This window comes from Nerophis ophidion, linkage group LG07 (assembly GCF_033978795.1).
Source record: "Nerophis ophidion isolate RoL-2023_Sa linkage group LG07, RoL_Noph_v1.0, whole genome shotgun sequence".
Lineage (NCBI taxonomy): Eukaryota > Metazoa > Chordata > Actinopteri > Syngnathiformes > Syngnathidae > Nerophis > Nerophis ophidion.
The window spans coordinates 51,522,594-51,543,503 of record NC_084617.1 but is presented as its reverse complement, the minus strand read 5'-3'; the positions used below and the strand labels follow the sequence as shown (position 1 = coordinate 51,543,503).

Here is a 20,910-nt window from a genome sequence, read left to right as displayed (position 1 = left end):
TAGTTCAAACCCTTTTCTAATCAACATTCTACACTAGCAGGTTTTCCATTAGTTTTTTAGTAAACAACGATAACTGTGTAATATTAACATGAAGCGGCCCTCCAAGGGCTTTGGTATCTGCCATGGGGCCCACGATGAAAATGAGTGTGATGCTCTTGATCTACATCAACATGGACAAGACAGGTTAAAAGAAATACGTACTTGTAAAATATATATATATATATATATATTTTTTTTGTTAATCGTTTATGAATCGTTACAAGTAGGAATTGCGATTCATTCGAAAATCTATTTTTTTTTTTTACCCCTATGTTTTATCATAGTACATGTTTTTAAGAACCTGTGATGAGGTGGCGACTTGTCCAGGGTGTACCCCGCCTTCCGCCCGATTGTAGCTGAGATAGGCGCCAGCGCCCCCCGCAACCCCAAAAGGGACTAAGCGGTAGAAAATGGATGGATGGATGTTTTTAAGAAGTAAATATTTTAGCCGTTTTGTGCATCTTTAAAGCTGCCCTGCTGCACACTGTCATTGATCTGCTGGGAGTGTAATGAAGTGTGCAGTAACAGTAACCTACTTCATTAATATCCCCTCGCCTTCTAGTGACACAATAAAAACTAACCTGGGACTTGAAATCACTTTTTAACACAAGAGGGCTCCTTCTGTGCGTCACATCATCGCATGCACTAAGAGGTATGTGTGTTCACCACAGGGGTCCATTAATAAAATATGAGCGTATCATATAATAGACTCGTCTGCCAAATTACAGGAGACAGAAAGACGGCTTATTAGGAGAAATGGGGAGCGGGAGATGTGCAAGATGGAGACTAAAGAGAGAGATTAAGTGGCTTCTTCTCGTCAAACACTAAGAGAATCCTTTCTTGTTCCACAGGGGGGAAATATACAATGATGACACGCAGCATCAGGACCACAATCTTCCTCGGGGATATTTTACCAAGAGGGGAGAGGGTCTTTTTTTCCCCTCTGCGCGACATGTGGGAGAAAATGTGTAAGTATTTACACAAATACATGTTTTTCCCAGTTTTCCTCAACACACTGTCGCCATGGCAACAGAGGCCAGCGTTTCTATTTTTCCTTTAAAACAATTTTGGGCAGCGAGGATTGCTCTATAATAATTTCACCTTCCAAAAAAGCAACTTAATCCCAGCGTTTATTTATGATTATACCATTATTATGGTTAATTTGATACATTAATGAACATTCTGGGTCACATTTGCACTATTCAGCATGTCCCAAAAGGAATGTAAGAAGATGTTATATATTATTACAGTTTTCTAATTTGTATTTATGTTTATTATATGTTGTATTTGTTGTAGTTTGTCATTTAAAGTTAGTTAATTCCTCTGTTTGAATGTCACCATTTTCTCATTAAAGAGAAAATAACAATGTTTGGAAATAATACTAGTAAGCTAATGTGAGTCCCAAAAAAATAAACAAATATATTAAAATGGAGATAAAATAAAATAAATAAGTACAATCAAGGATATGCAGCATTGAATTATGATATCTATAATAAACAATGTTTACAATGAATATAATACAATTGTGACAATGTGCAGAAAAATGTCAACACAATTATTTATGGATTATTGATTAATATTTGGCACAGATGTTCACTTTTTATTGCTAATAATTTTCTTAACTTTTGAGGACATACAGTACAGCATATGGATGTCACACATTATCAACAGTTATATTGATATCCAAAATGTCAATGGCAATATAGCTGTATTTTCAAGGCCATTGGTGAGGCTCATGGCTAATTGTTCAGTACGATTGAGGAAATGCAACAATAAATGATGCTTTTTTATAATTGAAGAAAATATACATAATGAAAATATTACAATTGTGACAATGTATACAAAATATGAAAACAGGTATTCATGTATCATTATTTATAAATTATTAATATTCATCACATTGTTATGGATATTCTTATACTGCTGATTCATTTAAACTAAAAAAAGGTTTTTCATTGAACCAACTTAGAAAAATCATTTTAATTGGTGACATTAGGAAAGTAGGTTTATTTATATCAATAAATCCAGTTTGTTAAAATATCTTTTTTAATTCAATTGAATTAAAATACTCTGTGGATCAAAAATAGCAATAAAAAAAATGACGTTCAATTTTCTGAATTAATTTAATCCTTGTTTTCCCTGTGTCAAAATGATATAAATTAACTCAACATCTATCATTTATTTTACTCTAAAAGCTATCAACAGTAAAAAACATTACCAGATTTTTGTACTTATGCAAAAATAATAATATCCCTATATGTAATTTATTCCTAAGGAAGCAATATATATATATATATATATATATATATATATCCATCTTCCTCCACTTATCCGAGGTTGGGTCACGGGGGCAGCAGCCTAAGCAGGGAAGCCCAGACATCCCTCTCCCCAGCCACTTCGTTCAGCTCTTTCCAGGGGACCTCGAGGCGTTCACAGGCCAGCCGGGTGACATAATTTACCCAACGTGTCTTGGGTCTTCCCCGTGGCCTCCTACTGGTTGGACGTGCCCTAAACGCTTCCCTAAGGAGGCGTTCGGGTGGCATCCTGACCAGATGCCCGAACCACCTCATCTGGCTCCTCTCGATGTGGAGGAGCAGCGGCTTTACTTTGAGCTCCCCCCGGATGGCAGAACTTCTCACCCTATCTCTAAGGGAGAGCCCCGCCATCCGGTGGAGGAAACAAATTTTGGCCGCTTGTACTCGTGATCTTGTCCTTTGGGTCATGACCCAAAGCTCATGACCATAGGTGAGGATGGGAACGTAGATCGACCGGTATATTGAGAGCTTTGGTTCCGGCTCAGCTTCTTCTATACCACAACAGATCAATACAGCGTCCACACTACTGATGACGTCGCACCGATCCATCTGTTGATCTCACGATCCACTCTTCCCCCACTCGTGAACAAGACGCCGAGGTACTTGAACTTCTCCACTTGGGGCAGGGTCTCCTCCCCAACCCGGAGATGGCACTCCACCCTTTTCCGGGCAAAAACCATGGACTCAGACTTGGAGGTACTGATTCTCATTCCAGTCGCTTCACACTCGGCTGCGAACCGATCCAGTGAGAGCTGAAGATCCTGGCCAGATGAAGCCATCAGGACTACATCATCTGCAAAAAGCAGAGACCTAATCCTGCAGCCACCAAACAAAATCCCCTCAACGCCTTGACTGCGCCTACAAATTCTGTCCATAAAAGTTATGAACAGAATCGGTGACAAAGGACAGCCTTGTCGGAGTCCAACACTCACTGGAAATGTGTCTGACTTACTGCCAGCAATGCGGACCAAGCTCTGACACTGATCATACAGGGAGCGGACCGCCACAAGCAGACTGTACGATACCCCATACTCTCTGAGCACTCCCTACAGGACAACCCAAGGTACACAGTCAAATGCCTTCTCCAAGTCCACAACGCACATGTAGACTGGTTGAGCAAAATCTCATGCACCCTCCAGGACCCTGCCGAGAGTATAGAGCTGGTCTGCAGTTCCACGACCAGGATGAAAACCACACTGTTCCTCCTGAATCTGAGGTTTGACTATCAGGCGTAGCCTCCTCTCCAGTACACCTGAATAGACCTTACCGGGAAGGCTGAGGAGTGTGATCCCACGATAGTTGGAACACACCCTCCGGTTCCCCTTCTTAAAGAGAGGAACAACCACCCCGGTCTGCCAATCCAGAGGTACAGCACCCGATGTCCACGCGATGCTGCAAAGTCTTGTCAACCAAGACAGCCCCACAGCATCCAGAGCCTTAAGGAACTCCGAGCGAATCTCATCTACCCCTGGGGCCTTGCCAACGAGGAGCATTTTAACTACCTCAGCAACCTCAGCCCCAGAAATAGGAGAGTCCACCACAGACACGCCAAGCACTGCTCCTTCCTAGGAAGACGTGTTGGTGGGATTGAGGAGGTCTTCGAAGTATTCCCGCCACCCATCCACAACATCCGCAGTCGAAGTCAGCAGAACACCATCCTCACCATACACGTGTTGACAGTGCACTGCTTCCCATTCCTGAGGCGGCGGATGGTGGTCCCCAGTGAGGTGACATTCCACCTCCCAAGAGATAGCTTATGTAGCCGAAGATTGGACTACCAAGGGCCCTGCCTTTGGCTGGCGCCCAGCTCACGACACATGAGGGGTGAGCCCATTGGAGGGGGACCCACGTTGCCTGTTAGACCTGTGCCCGGCCGGTCCCCATGGGGACAGGCCCGGCCACCAGGGGCTCGTCATCGTGCCCCAACTCCGGGCCTGGCTCCAGAGGGGGGCCCCGGTGACCCGCGTCCGGGCGAGGGAAATCTGAGTCTCGTTTATTGGATTTTCATAGACGTCTTCAAGCTGCTCTTTGTTTTGATGCCTCACCATGTGTATATATATATATATATATATATATATATATATATATATATATATATATATATATATATATATATATGTCTTGATTGGATTATCCAGAGAATAGTGCTCGATACCGTGGTAGAGCGCAATATATATATATATATATATATATATATATATATATATATATATATATATATATATATATATATATAGATAGATATATAAATCAAAACCCATAATTTTATGTGGCCCTGCAAAAGCCTGGATACAATGAGCATCAATAAAGTACTTCATCTTTTTTACTAAATGTATCCGTTCTTCAAATTTTGTTGGAAAATTGCATGTATTTTAAACTCGGACTATGCAAAAAAAACATTATGTTAATACAGGTTTCCTAAGCGCGGCCAGGACCTCAAGTTTTGTTGGCCTGCAGCATATTTTTGGATGAAAAACAACAGAAAGACTGTAAAAAAATATATATTAATAATAATAATTCTGATGACATGAGAAAAAAGGTTCTATTTTAATTTTGATCGCTCTGCTGTGTCCAAACTTGTTCCACCAATGGTCGCATACTAAAAAGTCAAAGTATGTGGGCCATTTTGAAACTATTTTATTTCATTAATATAAAATAGATAAAAACAAGCATTATAAACCGTATTTTCTGCGCTATAGAGTGTGCCGGTATTTAACCCACAACCTCCAAATCTTTGAATATATTTTGTTTTTACATATATTAGCCACACCGAACCATGAGTTGCAGATTATAGGGTTACAGAATATTTTGTGGATTTTTATTTACATAATTGGTCCCAAATGATGTCTGTAACATGGCAGTAAAATGGCAGATCAAACAAAACGGAAGTCATCGACACGGACCCACTAGGTGCGGAAGCTAGCTCTCCAATCAGCCAAAAAGACTCAATAACTTCACACTGATGTTTTGGTAAATTTACAAAATTACATACTAATACATTACAACTGTTATGTACAGAGAAGGGAAGGAGGTGACAACCAAGGCAGAACTGCGAGGCAGACCAAAGCAGAACTGTGATTTTTAAAACCTTTGATGAATACGTGGTGTGTGTATGCTACTCCAAGTGAATGAGTGTGACTATGTGTAATATTAATAATGTAAATGTTACCAAGGGTTGTTGTCTGTGAGTGTTGGTTGTAATCTTTCGTTGAATCACGAGGGGCAAGGCAAAGAGGCAGTTCATTGGACAGACAAGGGGTCGTGGGCAGGAGCGAGGCAGCGTGGTCTGGGTCCGAGCAGGGAGGTCATGGATCGAGGAGGGCAGTCAGGAATCCGGATGGATGTCGAATGACAAGGCTTGATCACGGAAGGCAGGGGAGTCACTATGAAAACACAAAGGGACATGAACCAGGGAGACACGGAGAGAGAGAGCAAAGCAAAGGCGAGGAAATCACGGGGAAAGGAATGCCAGACGTGATACTTACGGAAAAGTTAGCGACGTTCTGGCAAAGGCTCCTCAGGTCTGCTGGTCTTTATGCCGCTCCCTTTCATCAAGGCCAGGTGTGTTGATTAATGATTGTGTGCAGGCTCGTTGCTGCATGGGCGTGCTCTGCTCAGCACGAGCGGGGGCATGTCTTAGCGCGCTGTCACCAGAGGTGCCCGCAGCTCCAGTTCCTGAGGAAACGCAAGTTTGACTCTGTGTCATGACAACAGTACAAAAATAATTCCATTGTAAGTTAATAATACTAACAAAGATAGCATAGAAATATGCATGAAAAACTGCTACAAACATCACACATGGGATAGTTTAATTAATATGAATTGTTTTAGTTATATTTTAAAACTTCCAAATGCTATGGACGGTTATTATTCCAGTTCAAGGCACGAAAACAGCAGTTGCAGTGATTGAGCGTGTCCAAATGATGGCGCCATAGCACTGACAAAAACATACCTTTTCAGTGTCGCTGTCAATCTGTTTGATTGATTGATTGAAGCCTTTATTAGTTGATTGCACAGGACCACTAAATGGTAACACCCAAATAGGTTTTTAAAATATTCGTAGTCGGTGTCCACGTTAATTTAATATAAAAAAAAAATTGTTAAATACAAAACATTATGGCTGTTAGCGAAGAAAATACCATAAAATAGTTTCACCATTTGATAAACCGCAGGGTTCAAAGGGTTGGAAAAAAGTTGCTTCTTATAATCTGGAAAAGTCTGTATATTTGAAAGTTAGGGTCAGCTTTGTGTTTTTAGTGACAAAGTGTATTACTAGTTATTAGTATCAAAATGTCTGCTTTTTCTCATTTCAATATCTCTTTTTGTTTTTATTTTTTTTACTGTTTTTCTACCCCTGTAATAATCAATAATAGTGAACTTTGTCACCTATAACACACATTTTTTTCTTTAAATATAAAACGAAATAAGAACATTTCAAAATGGCCCCTGCATACCTTAACTTTTTTGGCCCGTGGTAAGAAAAAAAAAGTTTGGAAACCCCTATATTATGATTATTTTTATTTCTTGTTCCCATGAATTATGATTTCAGAGGCAAGTATGTTATCCTTAGAAAAAAAGACCAATAATCAAATGCATAGGAAATAGTGTAATATTATCATGAGGGGATTATACATGAGGGGCAGCACAGTAGAAGAAGGGTTAGTGCTTCTGCCTCACAATACGAAGGCCCCCCGTGACCCCAAAAGGGGATAAGCGGTAGGAAATGGATGGATGGATGGATTATACATGAATTATATTCATTCACTGTTAGTAGTGGCCCTCAGAGAGCAACTATGACTGCGAAGCTGCCCCTTAGCTGCACTGGCACATTTGTCCACCAGGTGGTGTCTCCCATAGGCTACAGAAAATGGGGGGTATGGGGTTGTGGGGGTGTGGGGGATTAGTGACCAATTTTTCCAGCTCCATCCATCTTTGGAAACACAAGCAACAGAGCTGAATGGAGGCTCTGCTGGGTGACACAGCAGCTTCTTGCTTAGTTGGCCTGAACTGCAATATTATCTGTGGTGAATTTATGGTTCTGTCTCCTAGTGCACTGGCTTGCATTCGCTCTTGCGTCCTGACTTAATTATCAGGTCCTGTAAACACCTGTAGCATATTTACAAACCCAGTTTCCATATGAGTTGGGAAATTGTGTTGGATGTAAATATAAACGGAATACAATGATTTGTAAATCCTTTTCAACCCATATTCAGTTGAATATGCTACAAAGACAACATATTTGATCTTCAAACTGATAAACATTATTTTTTTGCAAATAATTATTAACTTTAGAATTTGATGCCAGCAACATGTGACAAGGAAGTTGGGAAAGGTGGCAATAAATACTGATAAAGTTGAGGAATGCTCATTAAACAGTTATTTGGAACATTCCACAGGTATGCAGGCTAATTGGGAACAGGTGGGTGCCATGATTGGGTATAAAAACAGCTTACCAAAAAATGCTCAGTCTTTCACAAGAATGGCGAGCTACACCCCTTTGTCCACAACTGCATTAGCAAATAGTCAAACAGTTTAAGAAAAACATTTCTCAAAGTGCAATTGCAAGAAATTTAGGGATTTCAACATCTACGGTCCGTAATATCATAGAAAAGGTTCAGAGAATCTGGAGAAATCACTCCACGTAAGCGGCATGGCCGGAAATCAACAGTGAATGACCATGACCTTTGATCTCTCGGACGGCACTGTATCAAAAATCGACATCAATCTCTAAAGGATATCATCACATGGGCTCAGGAACAGTTCAGAAAACCAATGTTACTAAATACAGTTTGTCGCTACATCTGTAAGTGCAAGCTAAAGCTCTATTATGCAAATCAAAAGCCATTTATCAACAACATCCAGAAACGCCACCGGCTTTCTCTGGGCCTGAGATCATCTAAGATGGACAGATGCAAAGTGTAAAAGTGTTCTGTGGTCTGACGAGTCCACATTTCAAATTGTTTTGGGCAATATTCGACATTGTGTCATCCGTACCAAAGGGGAAGCAAACCATCCAGACTGTTATTGACGCAAAGTTCAAAAGCCAGCATCTGTGATGGTATGGGGGTGCATTAGTGCCCAAGGCATGGGTAACTTACACATATGTGAAGGCACCATTAATGCTGAAAGGTACATACAGATTTTGGAACAACACATGCTGCCATCTAAGCGCCATCTTTTTCATGGACGCCCCTGCTTATTTCAGCAAGACAATGCCAAGCCAAATTCATCACGTGTTACAACAGCGTGGCTTCGTAAAAAAAGAGTGCGGGTAGATTCCTGGCCGGCCTGCAGTCCAGACATGTCTCCATTCAAAAATATGTGGCGCATTATGAAGCATAAAATGCGACAGCGGAGACCCCGGACTGTTAAACAAAAGCTCTACATAAAACAAGAATGGGAAAGAATTCCACTTTCAAATCTTCAACAATTAGTTTCCTCAGTTCCCAAACGTTTATTGAAAATTGTTAAAAAGAAAAGGATATGTAACAAAGTGGTGAACATGCCCTTTCCCAACTACTTTGGTTAATTATTATTTGCAAAAAAAAAAAATAAGTTTATGAATTTGAATATCAAATATCTTGTCTCTGTAGCATATTCAACTCAATATTGGTTGAAAATGATTTGCAAATCATTGTATTCTGTTTATATTTACATCTAACACAATTTTCCAACTCATATAGAAACGGAGTTTGTACATATATATGTATATATGCATGTATATATATGTATAAATATATACATATATACACAGATATATACATATACATATATACAGTATATATGTGTGTGTGTATATATATATATATATATATATATATATACACTGCATATATGTACATATATACTATACACATATATATACTGTGTATATGTATGTGTATATATATATATATGTATATATATATGTATATATATATATATATTCATATATATACATATACATGTATATGTGTATATATATATTTGTATGTATGTTCACACACATTATAGTGTCTTCAAAGTGTGCATTTTTCCACTAAAACAGGGACGTTCGAACAATTCATCAATCAATAAATTTGTATTTATATAGCCCTAAATCAGGCTTCACGGTGGAAGAGGGGTTAGTGCGTCTGCATCACAATACGAAGGTCCTGAGTAGTCTGGGGTTCAATCCCGGGCTCGAGATCTTTCTCTGTGGAGTTTGCATGTCCTCCCCGTGACTGCGTGGGTTCCCTCCGGGTACTCCGGCTTCCTCCCACTTCCAAAGACATGCACCTGGGGATAGGTTGATTGGCAACACTAAATTGGCTCTAGTTTGTGAATGTGAGTGTGAATGTTGTCTGTCTATCTGTGTTGGCCCTGCCATGAGGTGGCGACTTGTCCAGGGTGTACCCCTGGCCTTCCGCCCGATTGTAGTTGAGATAGGCACCAGCGCCCCCCGCGACCCCAAAGGGAATAAGCGGTAGAATATGGATGGATGGATAGCCCTAAATCACAAGTGTCTCAAAGGGCTGCACAAGCCACAACGACATCCGCGATACAGAGCCCACATACGGGCAAGGAAAAACTCACCCCAGTGGGTCTATTTAAAGGCTAGAGTATACAAATTAGTTTTAAGATGGGACTGAGGTAGCATTTCTAACTGTTACCGGGAGGGCATTCCAGAGTACTGGAGCCCGAACGCTCTATAGCCCGCAGACTTTTTTTGGGCTCTGGGAATCACTAATAAACCGGAGTACTTTAAATGCAGTTTTCTTGCCGGGACATATGGTACAATACAATCTGCAAGATAGGATGGAGCTATTTTATATGTAAGCAGTTAAACCTTAAATTCACAACTTAAGTGGACAGGAAGCCAGTGCAGGTGAGCCAGTACAGGCGTAATGTGATCAAGCCGCATTTTGTACCAACTGTAATCTTTTAATGCTAGACATGGGGAGACCCGAAAATAATACATTACAGTAATCGAGGCGAGACGTAACAAACGCATGGATAATCATCTCAGCGTCGCTAAGGGACAAAATGGAGCGAATTTTAGCGATATTACGGAGATGAAAGAAGGCCGTTTTAGTAACGCTTTTAATGTGTGACTCAAAGGAGAGAGTTAGGTCGAAGATAATACCCAGATTCTTTACCGAGTTGCCTTGTGTAATTGTTTGGTTGTCAAATGTTAAAGTTGTATTATTAAATAGGTGTCCGTGTCTAGCAGGACCGATAATCAGCATGTCCGTTTTGTTGGCGTTGAGTTCCAAAAAGTTAGCGGACATCCATTGTTTAATTTTATTAAGACATGCTTCCAGCTGACTACAATCCGGCGTGTTGGTCAGCTTTAGGGGCATGTAGAGTTGGGTGTCATCAGCATAACAGTGAAAGCTAACACCATATTTGCGTATGATGTCACCTAGCGGCAGCATGTAGATGCTGAAGAGTGCAGGGCCAAGGACTGAAACCTGGGGAACTCCACACGTTACCTTAACGTAGTCCGAGGTCACATTGTTATGGGAGACGCACTGCATCCTATCAGTAAGATAAGAGTTAAACCAAGACAGGGCTAAGTCTGACATACCAATTCATGTTTTAATACATTCTAATAAAATATTATGATCGACGGTATCGAAAGTAGCGCTAAGATCAAGAAGCAGCACCATAGATGAAGCATCAGAATCCATCCAAAAGATCATTAGTCATTTTTGCCAGGGCTGTCTCTGTAGAGTGATTTGCCCTAAATCCAATTATTCATGTTTACATTGTTTTTTAATGGGGGACCCTGCTTCACTATACAAACTTTTCTGCTTACAAAGCATGAACTAATTAAGTTCATAAATCGAGGTTCTGCTGTATTTACAGTAGTATTCAGCGGCGAGGCCAGCTGCTTACCAAAATTCCGACCTCGTAGTTTGAAAATAAATGTGGAATGAAGGATGCATGTAACAAACAATTATTCACTATTTGCGTTGTTACATGCTGCAAAAGTAGTCAGTGAGACAGCATTTTTGTGATGTTATTTGTCTCAACCCCGAGTGAAACAAATCCTTATGCTAACAGGCTAACGCTAAATCTGATCTGTTTATGTTGTCGCCGTAAGATAAACACTGACATTCACCAACTAACTCTGACAGAGTTAGTTGGTTCATCACCAACTAACTCTGACAGAGTTAGTTGGTGACGAATCCCAAGATGCTGAGAAGGAGGGAAGCATTTTGCAGGAAAACATGATTTAATTAAAATATTAGAATACGAACAAACAAAAGGGTACTAACAAAGGACGCGCATGAGGCGGATATTAAACAAAAGGGTCTTTAGCATGGAAGCTAGCAAGAAACAAAAAGGGGCCTAGCGTGGAAGCTAACGGGTAGCAAACAGGAAAACAGAAGTCGTTGCTTCTAGAGTGAAAACAAAACGGAAGCAGGGAACAAAAAACAGTAAGCTACAAACAGATACCGAAAGATAGCTTACCGCTACGCTGCAATTACTCGACATGAAACGACACGACAGGAGCGACAATACGGAAGTCATCGACAAGACAATAATCCAGCACTCGACTGGAGGACAAAACAGGTTCAAATAGGAGTGGGCTGATTGACACCAGGTGTGGCCAGGTGCCAATCAGACGCAGCTGAGGAGAAACAGCGCACAGGGAAAAAACGGGAAACAGACAAAATAAGAGCGCTGACAGGAACTAAAAACAGGAAATACTAAATACACACTGAGTAAAAACTAAAACACAAACAAATTGTCAGTGGCAAGCCTGACAATTCGGACACTAGGGGACATGTAAGGGTTAGAGTTACTAATAATTCTGAGGTTATTGAGGGAAGACTCTTAGTTAAGGGTTTAGTGGTTGTACAATAAGGCCATGCAGAATAAGGCATTAATTAGTACTTAATAATGACTAATTAAGAGCCAATATGTTACTAATTTTCATGTTAATAAGCAACTAATTAATGGTGAATATGTTGCCCATACTAAAGTGTTACCATGTTTGTGTATAATTTCTTTGGCAAAATAAATATGACCTAATATTGGGGGCTGGTACTAGGATGACAGGGGATGCAAAACAATAACAGTGCAATACATTTTCATAACATGGTCACTACTGCCTACATTGTCTTGTTATATTCTTACTTAACTGTTATATTGTTATTCCCATTGTTGCTTTTTAGTTTTTATTCTTATTGTAATATTTCTCTATTTTGTTTCCATTTAAACCCCCATTATTTACTTTTTACTTTTATTTAAATTGATCTCAACTCTGTACACTACTGCTGGAATTTTAATTTTCCTATAGGAACTCTCCTGAAGGAATCAATAAAGTACTATCTATCTATCTATCTAAAAAAAAGATGAAGTAGTGTTTACTGACGTGCTCATGAGATACGGGGCGTGGGTTTGAGGCCATCAATTTGTGATGAAAATGAAAATTACTTATTTTTACTCACTTTATCAGGAAATTGCCCGTATTTTGGAACTGTTTTTCAAATAGTGGGTCCGGACCCCCTGGGGAGCTGCGGTGAGAATAGAGTATAGGGATAGATATTAGGGCTGTGAATGTTCGGGCACCACACGATAACATTTTTGGTGGTAACGATTCGATTCAGAATCGATTCTTGATTCAGAATTGATTCTTGATTCAAAACAATTCTCGCTTCAAAATCAATACTTTTTAATAACATTAAGTGGCAGTTCTGTGATGAACCACATGCCTCCATAAAATATACAGCTCCAATAAATGTATTTAATATTTGAAAGAAAACAGTTTTTGTTTGATAAAATTCTACCCAAACATTTACTAAAGTGGCTGGACAGGGCATATTTTTGGGGGAAAAGATTTTTTATTTTTTTATTCGATTAAGAGTAGATTTATTTGAAAATCAATTTTTTTTTTTTACACCCCTAGTAGATATACTCTACTTATTGGACCAAAACTACACTTGGTACTTTTAACAATGTGTCTGTACCAGTACTTAAAAATGGAAAGCATTCAATTGTTTGTCAAAAATTGTAATATATATATATATATATATATATACATATATATATATATATATATATATATATATCGGAATCGATATATATATATTACATATTACATACATCCATCCATCCATTTTCTACCGCTTATTCCCTTTCGGGGTCGCGGGGGGCGCTGGCGCCTATCTCAGCTACAATCGGGCGGAAGGCAGGGTACACCCTGGACAAGTCGCCACCTCATCGCAGGGCTAACACAGATACATATTATATAATATCAGAAAATTCCCGTCATATCAATTCCTAAATATGGTCGTAATTATTTTAAGTGCACTATGCATAATAAACGTAACATAATTATGATTTCTACTACAGATAATTTGATCAAAAACTCCTTAAAACAGCCCACTACCTATAATATGGGCTTTTTAAACATAAGATCTTTGTCCCCAAAACGTTATTAGTTAATGAGGTCATTAGAGACAACAATTTTAACGTCATAGGTCTCAGCGAAACCTGGCTTAAACCAGTCGATTTTTTTGCGCTAAATGAGGCATCTCCTAACTTTACATATGCGCATATTGCCTGTCCCCTTAAAAGGGGTGGGGGGGTCGCACTAATATACAACGAAAACCTTAACGTTTGTTGTAACGTAAATAAGAAATATAAATCGTTTGAGGTGCTGACTATGGGGTCTGTCACACCGCTGCCTCTGTACCTGGCTGCTAACTACCGCCCCCCAGGGCCCTTTTCGGACTTCATCAATGAATTTTCAGAGTTCGTTGCTGATCTAGTGACGCACACCAATAATATAATTATAATGTGGGACTTTAATATCCATATGAATACCCCATCGGACCCACCGTGCGTGGCACTCCAGACTATAATTGATAGCTTTGGTCTTACACAAATAATAAATGAACCCACGCATCGCAACGGTATTACGATAGACCCAGTGCTTGTCACGGGTATCACCGTTTCCAAAGTTACGAAAGTCCCGTATACCAAAGTAATCTCTGATCATTACTTTATAAAATTTGAGGTTCAGACTCATGTTCAGCAAACTAATAATAATAATAACTGTTATAGCAGCCGCAACATCAAAGATGCCACAACGACGACTCTTGCTGACCTACTGCCCTCGGTAATGGCACCATTCCCAAAGTATGTGGGCTCTATTGATAACCTCACTAACAACTTTAACGACGCCCTGTGCGAAACCATTGATAGTATAGCACCGCTGAAGTTAAAAAAGGCTCCAAAAAGGCGTACGCCATGGTTTACAGGAGAAACTAAAGCTCAGAAATTATTATGTAGAAAGCTGGAACCCAAATGGCGCACGACCAAACTTGAGGTGCACCATCAAGCATGGAGTGATAGTTTAATAACTTATAAATGCATGCTTACCTTAGCTAAAGCTAAATATTACTCAAATCTCATCCACCTTAATAAAAACAATCCTAAATTTTTGTTTAGTACGGTAGCCTCGCTCACCCAACAAGGGACTCCTTCCAGTAGCTCCACCCACTCAGCAGATGACTTTATGAAATTCTGTAATAAGAAAATTGAAGTCATTAGAAAGGAGATTAAAGACAATGCGTCTCAGCTACAACTGGGTTCTATTAACACAGATACGATTGTATATACGGCGGATACTGCCCTCCAAAATAGTTTCTCTCTTTTTGATGAAATAACATTTGAAGAATTGTTACAACGGGTAAATGGAATAAAACAAACAACATGTTTACTTGACCCACTTCCTGGGAAACTTATCAAGGAGCTCTTTGTATTATTAGGTCCATCAGTGCTAAATATTATAAACTTATCACTTTCCTCTGGCACTGTTCCCCTAGCATTCAAAAACCGGTTATTCATCCTCTCCTTAAAAGACCTAACCTCGATCCTGACCTCATGGTAAACTACCGACCGGTGTCTCACCTTCCCTTTGTCTCATAAATCCCCGAAAAAATTGTTGTAGAGCAGCTAAATAAACCCTTAGCGTCTAACAATCTATGTGAAACCTTTCAATCCGGTTTCAGGGCAAATCACTCTACTGAGACAGCCCTCGCAAAAATGACTAATGATCTATTGCTAACGATGGATTCTGATGCGTCATCTATGTTGCTGCTCCTCGATCTTAGCGCTGCTTTCGATACGTCGATCATAATATTTTATTAGAGCGTATCAAAACACGAATTGGTATGTCAGACTTAGCCCTGTCTTGGTTTAACTCTTATCTTACTGACAGGATGCAGTGCGTCTCCCATAACAATGTGACCTCGGACTATGTTAAGGTAACGAGTGGAGTTCCCCAGGGTTCGGTCCTTGGCCCTGCACTCTTCAGCATCTACATGCTGCCGCTAGGTGACATCGTACGCAAATTCGGTGTTAGCTCTCACTGTTATGCTGATGACATCCAACTCTACATGCCCCTAAAGCTGACCAACACGCTGGATCGATCCTGCTAGACGCCGACCTCTATTTAATAATACAACTTTAACATTTGACAACCACACAATTAAACAAGGCGACTCGGTAAAGAATCTGGGTATTATCTTCAGGCCAACTCTCTCCTTTGAGTCACACATTAAAAGCGTTACTTTCATCTCCGTAATATCACTAAAATTCGCTCCATTTTGTCCTCTAGTGACGCAGAGATCATTATCCATGCGTTTTTAACATCTCGCCTCGATTACTGTAAAGTATTATTTTCGGGTCTCCCCATGTCTAGCATTAAAAGATTACAGTTGGTACAAAATGTTGCTGCTAGACTTTTGACAAGAACAAGAAAGTTTGATCATATTACGCCTATACTGGCTCACCTGCACTGGCTTCCTGTGCACTTAAGATGTGACTTTAAGGTTTTACTACGGCTTATTAGTGATTCCCAGAGCCCAAAAAAAGTCTGCGGGCTATAGAGCGTTTTCCGTCCAGGCTCCAGTACTCTGGAATGCCCTCCCGGTAACAGTTCGAGATGCTACCCCAGTCGAAGCATTTAAGTCTCACCTTAAAACTCATTTGTATACTCTAGCCTTTAAATACACCCCCTTTTTAGACCAGCTTATCTGCCATTTCTTTTCTTTTTCTCCTCTGTCCCACTCTCCCTTGTGGAGGGGGTCCAGTCCGGTGGCCATGGATGAAGTACTGGCTGTCCAGAGTGGGGACCCAGGATGGACTTTTTGGTATAAACTCAACTCGTCGTGTTTAGAGGAAGAAGAATACTGAGTTGCATCCCAAGAACACCACACCTACTGTGAAGCATGGGGGTGGAAACATCATGCTTTGGGGCTGTTTTTCTGCTAAGGGGACAGGACAATTGATCCGTGTTAAGGAAAGAATGAATGGGGCCATGTATCGTTAGATTTTGAGCCAAAACCTCCTTCCATTAGTGAGAGCTTTGAATGGTTGACCAAATACTTATTTTCCACTATAATTTTCAAATTAATTCTTTAAAATTCCTACAATGTGAATTCCTGGATTTTTTTTTTCACATTCTGTCTCTCACAGTTGAAGTGTACCTATGATGAAAATTACAGACCTCTGTCATCATTTTAAGTGGGAGAACTTGCACAATCGGTGGCTGACTAAATACTTTTTTGCCCAACTGTATATCGGTATCGGTTGATATCGGTATCGGTATTTAAGAATTGGACAACATCGGAATATCGGATATCGGCAAAAAAGCCATTATCGGATGTGGGTTCAGATCAGGGGATTATTTAAATCAAATTTGAGTGATCGATGATTGAACAATTAGCTCGTATCTCAAAAACGGTCAACTGTATTATCAAGTTTCAGTTTACTTTCAGTTTGCAGTTTTAACCCCCCCTTTCCCTCCCCCACACACACACACACACACACACCCAGAAGGGTCATGACAGGCAATAATTGAAAAGCACTCGGCTAAAACGTAAAGTCTACCACAGTGTGTGTGTGTGTGACACCAAAAAACTGCATGACTCCTGGACAAAGTCCCCTTTTTTTACTGCTTTTAAAAGCCTACTGAAATGAGATTTTGTTATTTAAACGGGGATAGCAGGTCCATTCTATGTGTCATACTTGATCATTTCGCGATATTGCCATATTTTTGCTGAAAGTATTTAGTAGAGAACATCCACGATAAAGTTCGCAACTTTCGGTGCTAAGAGAAAAGCCCTGCCTCTACCGGAAGTCGCAGACGATGACGTCACATGTTTGATGGCTCCTCACATATTCACATTATTTTTAAAGGGAGCCTCCAACAAAAAGTGCTATTCGGACCGAGAAAACGACAATTTCCCCATTAATTTGAGCGAAGATGAAAGATTTGTGTTTGAGGATATTGATAGCTACGGACTAGAAAAAAACAAGAAAAAAAAAAACAAGTTAAAAAAAAAAAACGTGATTGCACTGGGACGATTCCGATGTTTTTAGAGACATTTGCTGGGATAATTCTGGGAAATCCCTTATCTTTCTATTGTGTTGCTAGTGTTTTAGTGAGTTACAGTAAATAGTACCTGATAGTCAGAAGGGTGTCTCCACGGGTGTTTTGACACGCGGTGTCTCAGGGGAGTCGACTGCAGCTATGGACGGCACAAGCTCAGCTTTTCTCCGGTAAGGAGCGACTGACTTTTTAACCACAATTTCCTCACCGAAACCTGCTGGTTGACATTTGGTAGGGATCCGTGTTGGCTTGATCCATAGGAAAGTATCACCTACAGGAATTTTAAACAAGGAATCACCGTGTGTTTGTGTAGCTAAAGGCTAAAGCTTCCCAACTCCAACTTTCTACGTTGAATTCTCCAATATTAATTGAAGAAATTGCAAAAGATTCAGCAACACAGATGTCCAAAATACTGTGTAATTATGCCGTTAAAGCAGACGACTTTTAGCTGTGTGTGTGTGCAGCGCTCATATTTCCTTAAAACCCGTGACGTCTTGCGTACACGTCATCATTACACGACGTTTTCAAGACGAAACTCCCGGGAAATTTAAAATTGTAATTTAGTCAACTAAAAAGGCCGTATTGGCATGTGCTGCAATGTTAATATTTCATCATTGATATATAAACTATCAGACTGTGTGTTGGGTAGTAGTGGGTTCAGTAGGCCTTTAATATCAAGTGTCCAGCTAGTGGTCCTTGATTCAGAATAATCTTCCATGCCGATGATGTCACATGTCTCTACGCAGCGTGTGAGGTCAACGTCATCTTGCCTAAAAAAAAAAATAAATAAATAAATAAAAATACATTTAAAAAAAAAGTAAAGAAGACTAAGAAATATTAGAGTGTGTTCATCTTGCTGCGTTCATCCTTTGGTGCAGGGTCCAGGAAAGGAGACCACCAGACGGGGGGACTTTTGTTCTCTCTCTGCACAACACCAGCGCTGCCAACACTTCCATCAGCACCACGGAGACACACAGGCACATTTGGGCAGCTCACCCTGCAACCATGGTAACAAGAAGAATTTTTACTCGTGGGCCGCGGCCAATAGTGTGGCACTTCCCAGTGAGCCGGGTCCAATAGGGGAGCGGTCTGCAGCCCGGCCCACTTGAAGGAACCATGATGGTACTGCTGCAAGGGTTTGGAGACGGAAGCTTGGCTGTTGCGCTAGTATGAGCGTGTGTGTGTGTGTGTGTGTGTGTGTCAGAGACTGCAGCATAAAATGAGGAGAGGATTCTCTCGGGTAGTAAAGCTCACTCCCTGTGCAACTACCTGATGTTCAACACTACCAACTCACACAGTCGTTGGCGATGTGCAGGTCGATACTGAAAGATCGATACTGCCGATACCAGAGCTTTATAATCTAATCGTTACTTTTGATACTTTAGTTCAGGGGTGTCCAAACTTTTTCCACCAAGGGCCGCATGCTGAAAAGTCAAGGTATGTGAAGGCCATATTGATACATATATATATACTTTTTTAAAGTTAAAAACATATACTGTGTCAGCTTTGTATTATAGGTGACTAAGTATATTATTATTATTATTATTATTATTATTATTATTATTCCTGCCTCACAATACGAAGGTCCTGCAGTCCTGGTTTCAATCCAAGGCTCGGGAACTTTCTGTGTGGAGTTTGCATGTTCTCCCCGTGAATGCGTGGGTTCCCTCCGGGTACTCCGGCTTCCTCGCACTTCCAAAGACATGCACCTGGGGATAGGTTGATTGGCAACACTAAATTGGCCCTAGTGTGTGAATGTAAGTGTGAATGTTGTCTATCTATCTGTGTTGGCCCTGCGATGAGGTGGCGACTAGTCCAGGGTGTACCCCGCCTTCCACCCGATTGTAGCTGAGATAGGCTCCAGATAGGCTCCAAAAGGGACTAAGCGGCAGAAAAGGGATGGATGGATGGATGGATGGATTATTATTATTCCCTCCATCCTATCTCAGCTATTATTATTATTATTATTTAATTGACATTTCAGCTTTTTCTCATTACATACCAATTTTTTTTGCCCTTAGTCTTACATTTTTATTGTTGTTTCCTTCCCCAGGTAAGAATAAAATAACAATAATAATAATCATACCATTGTGTAAATCCATAACCTAGCGTGTCAAAAAATGATGCCTGTCAAAAAAATATAAACGTTCAGTTACACATTTAACAGTGTTTTTGTTTATTTTTTTAAAATATTTTATTTCATTTTGAGAGCTTTTATTATTTTACATCAGGGGTGTCCAAGGACTTTTTAGTTCCCATTGAAAAGTCAATTATAAGGGGCCATTTTGATATATTGTTTTAATTTATTGTTTTGAATGCTAAAAGCAGATATAGACACAACTTTTTGTTATAGTTATATTATTATGAATTATTAGTTTTAAAATGTTTGGCTTTTTCTCATTACATTCTGATTGTTTGCTCTATTTTCTTATTTTTTTACTGTTGTTTCCCCCTGTGTAAGAATACAATAAAAAAAATAATAATATGATTGTGTAACTCCATAACCTAGTGTGTATAAAAGTCTACCTGACAACAAACATGTAAGTTCAGTTGCACATTTAACAGTGTTTATTATGACTATTGTAATTGTTTCTAATTAATGCACGAGTTATATTTATTGCATGTTTTTAATTAACTAACTAACTAAACTTTTTTTGTTTGTTAAGAATATTTTATATTTATTTTGAGAGATTTTTCATATTTTACATCTATGGTGTCTAAACCTTTTCTACTGAGAAGTCAGGTATGAGAGGCCATGTTGATATATTTTTTTATTTTAAGAAAAATGCTAAAAACAGATATAGACATACATTTTTGTTATAGTTATGTTATTATTAATTAATAATTTTTAAATGTTTAGCTTATTCTCCTTACATTCCTATTTTTTGCTCTTTTTTCTTACATTTGTACTGTTTTTTCCCCCTCTTGTGAAAATAAAATACAAATAATAACTCGATTGTTTAACTGTATATAGCGTGTCAACAATTCTGCCTGTAAAAAAAAAAAATAATGTTCAGTTACACATTTAACTGTGTTTATTATGGTTGTGGTCATTTTTTTAAATTACTTAATGAATTAGTGTTATTTTACTTTTTAATTAACTAACAAACTTAACCTTGTTTGTATTTTAAGTATATATTTGTTTTATTTTTGGGAGCTTTTAATACTTTAGATCAGGGATGT

At 39.5% G+C, this 20,910-nt stretch overlaps 1 long non-coding RNA gene across 1 annotated transcript in view; it reads left to right on the top strand.

Annotated features, from left to right (window-relative positions):
* Positions 1–20,600, top strand: part of LOC133555705 (uncharacterized) — a 37,308-nt gene extending 16,708 nt beyond the window's left edge. The window contains exons 3-4 of the long non-coding RNA XR_009807382.1: positions 891–1,007; positions 18,606–20,600. This is a non-coding gene — a long non-coding RNA (uncharacterized LOC133555705). The remainder of the gene's footprint in view (positions 1–890; positions 1,008–18,605) is intronic.
* The last annotated feature ends 310 nt before the right edge of the window (positions 20,601–20,910 follow it).